Source organism: Echinops telfairi, unplaced genomic scaffold (genome assembly GCF_000313985.2).
Source record: "Echinops telfairi isolate 266 unplaced genomic scaffold, ASM31398v2 ScPeMD7_7407;HRSCAF=8445, whole genome shotgun sequence".
NCBI classification, from domain to species: Eukaryota; Metazoa; Chordata; class Mammalia; order Afrosoricida; family Tenrecidae; genus Echinops; species Echinops telfairi.
In genome coordinates, this window is record NW_022111307.1 from 337,438 (window position 1) to 345,159 (window position 7,722).

Consider the following 7,722-nt stretch of genomic DNA (forward strand, 5'->3'; position numbering starts at 1 on the left):
GGGGGAACAAGGGGTAAATGTGGGGGGAGTAAAGGGGAACTGATCACAATGATCTACATATAACCCCCATCTGGGAGACAGACAACAGAAAAGTGGGTGAAGGGCAACATTGAACAGTCTAAGTCATGAACAAATAACAATAATTTATAAATTATCAAGGGTTCATGAGGGAGTAAGGGTGGGGCAGGGAAAGGAAAAATGAGGAGCTGATACTAAGTGCTCAAGTAGAAAGAAAATATTTTGAGAATGATGATGGAAACAAATGTACAAATATTGCTTGACACAATGGATTTATGTATGGATTGTGATAAAAGTAGTATGAGTCTCCAATAAAATGATTTATATAAAAAAATTCAAAAATTCAAAACAATAAAATAATGAGGGCAAAGCTGGCACAAAAGTTCACAAAATGCATAGTTCACTAAAGTATTAGTTGAAAGAGTGTAAAATGAGTTTTAGTGGTGATAAGTTCTACTTAATAATTTTAGTTGAGTCCCTGCGTAATATGATCAGTTAATGTTTTTAGCTGATAAACAAAATGTTAGAGGTTCAAGTCCACACACAGGCACACCAGAAGAAAGCCTGGTTATATACTTCCAAAAAATCAGCACCTCCCTTTTCAAATACTTATGGGGTTGCCTTAAGTTGGGATCCAATCAACAGTAAACTATTTAAATTGACTTTGGTAGTGGGTAGTTTATCTAAACTCATCAAACTGTATACTTAAAATTATAGCTTGGTTAAGATAAAGCTGCTTTAAAAATTATAAAAATTCATCTCAGATGAATGTGTGTGTATGTGTGTGCTAACTTTATTTTAGTTTCTTTACAAGGGGCACTGAACATTTAAATAAATATATAAAAAGAACATTTTAAAAATATATGAAAGAAACTTCCCTTTCAGTAAAAGTGTTCTATAATTTTGAGAAGTGGAAGATATATTCATAATGCTTATTTTTCAATCTAAGGTGCTATTGGTGCTGTGAACTGCTGTTTCTACAGTAAGAGAAAGTATAGGACTTGTTTAATTTGCTTTTCAAATTATAGATGCAAACTCTGTATCATAGAGAGAATATATGGAAATAAGTTCCTGCTAATTTCTTTTTATTTGCTTCCATGACCAAAATATGCTATCCAATTTTATTAGCTTAATTGAATATCCCTAGAATCATGAGAAATATTTATGGATGCCTAACATACTGCATATAATTTACTGTATTCTACCCAAAGAAATTATTTATGCTAAATTAAAATGCACTTTTTTTTAAGGCATGAATAAGTATTACTTATTAATACCATATGCACTTGTGTATAAGCTGAGTTTGTTCAGCACATATTTTATGCAGTTTTTGTGGTAAAATTAGGTGCCTTCACTGATATTTGGGTCACCTTATCCTTGAGTATATATGGTACTTAGCTGGTTCTCCCCATTTAAATATTTTGAGAACTTCATCCAGCTCTTAAATATAAAGAAGAAATTATATAAGTTAGAAAAATTGGGAAAAACTCCACTGTGACAGAGCATAGTTTTTTAATTGGAGAGTTGGAATTAGAACGTGTCTTTCAGCCGATATCAAATTCTTGCTCTACACTTTTGTACACACATTATAAGAAACTGGTCACTTAATATTGTTAAGCCGCAGCTTCACCCATTTTCCAGTGTTCTTGAGAAGGTCAAATGAAAAATATTTGTAGATGTTCTTTATGAAGTGTAATTAATATGCTGACCCTAAGTTGCCAATATTTTATTTGCTGTCTTTAGTCAAAAATATGGTGATTTCATATGGTTTAATGTAATACTCAGCAATTATTTTGTACTTAATTAAAAGTAGTTCCACAGAGTTCCATATGTAAAACTATAAAAATGCAGATATTTTGGATAAGAGAAACAATGTAAATAAAGGTCTAAGAGGGGAGGAAAAACATGTGGAGACCCAGTCAGAAAATAGTGAAAGTAAAGTGGTTGGAATGCAGGAGAAATGTCTCATGGACAGACTAGATTTGTTGAGGAAAAGTGTAACATGATCAAGTATACACTGGCCTAGAAATTTAAGTGGAGGAAAAGGAGAAAAGAAAATTATTTTAAAAGGTGCAGTTCTCATCCGGCAAAGAGGGTAAGGATTATCCACTGAGGTTTCCCTTGGATCAGATATGCCTTCAGATGAATGGAGAAGTTAGGGTGGTGTTATTGTTGTTAGTCGCCATCGAGTTGGTTCGGACCCATAGCAAACTTGTGTACAACAGAGCGAAACACTGTCCAGCCTTGCACCATAACAATTGTCCTATGCTTGAGCCCATTGTTGCAGCCACAGTGTCAGTCTTTCTTCTTGACGGCCTCCTCTCCTTTGCTGCCCCTCTACCCGAACTGATATGATGTCCTTCTCCAAGGACCGGTCACTACTGACAACATAGCCAAAGCATGTAAGATGAAGTCTCACCATCTTTGCCTCTAAGGAGCACTTTGATAGTATTTCTTCAAAGACATAGCAGTTTGTCCTTTTAGCAGTCTGTGGTACTTTCAATATTCTTCTCCAGCACCACAATTCAAATGCATTAATTTTCTTCATCTTTGTTTATTCAATGTCCAACTCTCACATGCATATGAGGCAATGAATAATACTGTGGCTTGCACCAGGCACACCTTAGTCCTCAAAGTAGCATCCTTGCTTTTCAATAATCTAATGAGATCATTTATGCAATGCAATGTCTTTTGATCTTTTAACTTCTGCTTCCATGAGCATTGATTATGGATCCCAGCAAGACAAAATTCTTGACAACTTCAACTTTTTCTCCAGTTATCATGATGTTACCTATTGGTACAGTTGTGAGGATTATTTGCCTTCTTGACATTGAATGTAATCCATGCTGAAGGCTAAAATCCTTGATCTTCAGTAACTAGTGCTCCAAGTCCTCCTCTCTTTTCTTTGCATATCACAGATTATTAATAAGCCTTCCTCAAATCCTTATGCCACATTCCTTTTCATATGTGCCCACTTCTCAGATTATTTGCTCAGCATCTAGACTGAACGAGGATGTGAAAGGATGCGCACCTTTCCTGATTTTAACCATGCAGTATTTTCTTGTTTCATTTGCACAACGCCCTCTTGATCCATGTACAAGTTCCACATGAGCACAATGAAGTGTTCTGGAATTCCCATTCTTCTCAAGGTTATCCATAATCAAATGCATTGGAATAGTCAATAAAACACAAGCAAACATCATTCTGGTACTCTCTGCTTTCAGCAACCACAGTAGAACAAATTGACTGACAAGTGGTGGAAGTTAGATTAGGACCATTATTTTGAAAACCCAGGTTAAAAATTAAAATAAAAACTAAATCACGATCTGCCTTTCTTTATACACTGTAAGTCTTAACCTCCAAAGTAGAGATTATTTTTACTTGCCTCTCCCACCTATTCATGCTAGTTGGCCACATTCCTGCCCTTACACAGCCTAACTAACGGGGGGAATTTCACAGTACCTGGTTTTCTTGGGACAGCTTAAAAACCATTTGTTAACAAACTGAAGCTTTTGATATTCAGTCACTTCTTAATGAGTTTGTGAAGGACTTTTTAACCTTTGAAAATCAATTCAGAGTTTTGTCATGAAACTGTCCCTTAAAAAAAAAGGACGCAGTTTCCCCACTGGACACAGTATGTACAGGCAGATTTCTGAAGAAAGCACAAGTCTTAGTGCAATGCAGGCAGCATAATCATCTCCCAAATCTGCCTTCAAAAGTGAAAAAAGTTGAAGTCTTGCGCTTCATAAAACTGCTTTTGGAAGCAGAGAAGAGGGTTAGTTGGAGAAGGGAATTAGAAAAAAAAGAGTAGGCAAATACAGATAATTGCCTTTTAATCATGGGTTACTTATTATGATATAGCATTATACTCCAACTGATATTTTAATCCTATTGAATGCAATAACTAATTTATTCTTTATAACTAACTAATGAGGTGAATATCTATTATGTTTATCTAATAAACATAATTAAAACATGTTAATGTATGTTTTCTTCCACTTCATATTCAAAGAGGTCCTGATTTGGAAAATAAATGTTATGATCACCCAGGCATGCAGCACTTTGTTTCTGGATGAGAGCAGGAAGTTGAAAATAAGTGCTGTAATGCAGCAACTAGAGCTTTCAATGGATGTATTGGGCAAGAAAATACGACAGCCCTTTTAATACAAATTCTGATTCTGGCCACAGATTGAGTTTTTATTTATTTTCAGTACATTATTTTTTACCATGCCAATAAAAATTATTATAGCCAGAAAGATCATTGCCCAAATCACTTTTTTAGTCAACTGACTCATTGTAACTCTATACAGTGAACCCTCGTTTATCGCGGTTAATCGGTTCTAGACCCTACCGTGATAAAAGAAATTCCGCGAAGTAGGATTCCTTATTTGTAAATCAAATATTTTCGTAGTTAGAGCATAGAGGACATGAAAAAACACCCTTTAGTCACCATTACACTCGTATTACCCAATTTATTAAACGAAAAAGGGAAAATACAGTAAAACATTTTGGACGTTACAATGATCATTTATTATTTTTTATATTATTTATGGCATCTAGTTTACAGTATTACATATTTCACATACAGTATTATTATACATAGTTCTTACAAATACTGTAATCAATAGCCTATGAAATGACTTAAGGGATGTACTCTACAGGTGGGTCGCCGTCTTTTTCCTCTGAAGGAGCGGGTGTAGGCAGTGGGTTTCTGGGTACACGTTTAAGAAACATTGTGATTGGCAGTTGCCGACGTTGCAACCTCCACGATTTTCTTGCCATCTTTGATCATATCCAAAAGTTTTACCTTTTCCTGGATGGTGAGCATCTTCCTCTGGCGCTTATTTTTATTGTCAGAGGGCTTAGAAGAAGCAACTCGTTTAGGAGCTATCATAGGGCTTAGATAAAATTTCTTAAAAATCGCAAACAATTACAGTACCCTGTACAGAAGCAAAAATGCATCTGATACGTAGCTCCGATACGTAGCGATGCAGACAGAAGCGTGTACAGTATGAGCCAATCAGTGGCAGTAATGACAGAGCATGCGCTGTTACGCAAAAACCGCGATAGAGTGAAGCTGCGGAAGTTGAAGCGCGAAGTGGCGAGGGTTCACTGTATATGTCAAAATATTCCCTAGTTAGGGCAAGTCTCCCTTAGGAACTTGCCTGGCTGTATCCTTGGTGGAGACTGCCATTCTGGGGTTACCCTGAATACCTTGGTTGGAAAGCCCTGGAGCAATCTTGTAAGCTCTTCTGTCTAATGTAATGTACATGGTCCTGTTCCTGATTCAGTAGTCCCACTTGTAAGCCTGATGTGTTCACTGGCCACCAGCCAAGCTTTTGTGACTGTTTCCTTTGCTCTCCCTTTTCCTTTTTAAGTTTCTGAATCTCAGCAAACCCTTGGACATCATTATGCTTTCCGTGTCAAAATATTACATAGTTAGAGCCAGTCTCCCTTAGGAACTTGCTTGGGTCTATCTTTGGTGGAGGCTGCTGTACTGGGGTTACCCTGACTGCCTTGATTGAAAAGCCCTGGACCAATCTTGTGAGCTGAATGTGGGAAGTAGATTGTGTCAGATCTTCTTCCTATGCTCTCCTACATGGGCTGACACCTCCAAGCTTCCTGTTAGCAGCCACACACACTAACCATTAAAATCACACAGCGACTTTAGAAGGGCCATTACCAGTCATCTAATACATTCGGCCTTAATTTTACATGCATCTGGATGCATAGAACCACTGATGCTAACATTGCAGGCAAAATTTGGAGTATATTCTAGAATGTTTATATACTTTCTCCTTTTATCTGAAGGACATTCTCATTGTTTTATATTATCAGAATTAAAAGCCATTTATTTATACTAAAAATACTTAGTCTCAGAGAAGGAAAGTGTTACCAAAGTGTTGGGCTAAAATCTGTTGTTGGTAGGTACCATCAAGTTAGTCATCATCAAGTCCCATAGGGACCCTATGAACAACAGAAATAAACATTGCCTGGCCCTGACACAGCTTCACAAATTGTACTATGCTTGGTCCCATTGCTGCAGCAACTATGTCAATACATCTCATTGAGGCATTGCCTCTCTTTCATGGCCCCTCTTCCAGACCAAGAATGATATCCTTCTCCAGGGTCCAGTTTCTCCTGATAACATGTCCAAAGTATGTGAGACAAAGTCTTGCCATCCTTGTCTCCAAGTAATAGTCTGCCCATACTTCTTTCAAGACATATTTGTTTGTCCTTTTAGCAGTCTATAGTATTGAATATTCTTCTCCAGCACCCAAATTCAAATACATCAATTCTTCTTTGGGTTTCCTTATTGAATATCTAACTTCATATGTATCTGAGGAACATTGAAAGAACATGGCTTGGATCAGGTGCACCTTAGTCTTCAAATCAACACCTTTACTTTTCAATATTCTAGAGAGAGCTTGTACACAAACTGTTGCAATGCAATGCATCCTTTGATCTCTTGACTACTGCTTTCATTAGTTTAATTGTGTTATTAGTCTTGTTTAGATTGCAGCTAGACAAAATCCTTGACAACTTCAGTCTTGGATGAAAATTGACCCTGATACACCACTCTCAAAGAAAGATAGATCATCAGGAAAGAAAGTCAACAGAGAAATGGAAGAGCTAAACAAGATAGTCAGTTTTACTTCATATATATAAAACACATGCTCTTCTCCAGTGCACATGGTACATACTCTAAAATATAGAGCTGAACTCAAACACACAGAGATCATACAAACCATCTTCTCAGACCACAATGCCATAGAATTAGAAATCAACAATAGAAAAAACAATAACATAAAGGCAAACACATGGAAATTAAAAAAACACTCTGCATAATAAAGACTAGGAACTATCCCAAATCAGAGATGAAATGAAGAGGTTCCTTGAAATAAACAAGACTAATAACACAATCTACCAAAATATATGGGAAAAAGCAAAAAGTTAAGAAAGGACAATTTATAGCAGTCAATGCACACATAAAAAAGACAAGAACACCATTATCAACACATTAACACAATACTTCAAATAATTAGAACCTGGATAGCAGCATAAATCCTCCAACAACAGAAGAAAAGAAATCACAAAAATTAGAGCAGAAATAAATTAACTGGAAAACAGAAAAGCAATTAAAAAAAACAACAAGGCAAGAAGTTGATTCTTCAAAAGGCTCAACAACTCAACAAACCACTGGCAAATTTACCAAAGGAAACAGTCAGAAGCTGTCACTGTCCAGAATCAGAGATGCGAAGGGTGACATCAGCACAGACACAAAGAAAATGAAAATAATAACATACTTCTTTAAAAACGATATTACAGCAAGTTTGATAACCAATAAGAAATGGACAAATACAGAGACATTCACTATTGACCAAAATCAACACAGACAGAAGTAGAAAACCTCAGCAGACCCATAACAAAAGAAGAAATAAAGATCATCAAAAAACTCCCAACCAAGAAAAGCCTAGAACCAGACAGCTTCACAGGGGAATTCTATGAAGCCTTTAATGAGGAACTAGCATCAATTCTACACCAAGTATTCCAAAACATTGAAGTTGACAACAAACTCCCCAAATCATTCTATGAAACAAGTATATGTCTTGTAAGAAAACCAGGAAAAGACCCCACAACCAATATCCCTCTCTGGTACTTACACAATTTCATGACAGCTTGATAAAAAAGAATGAAGTGATG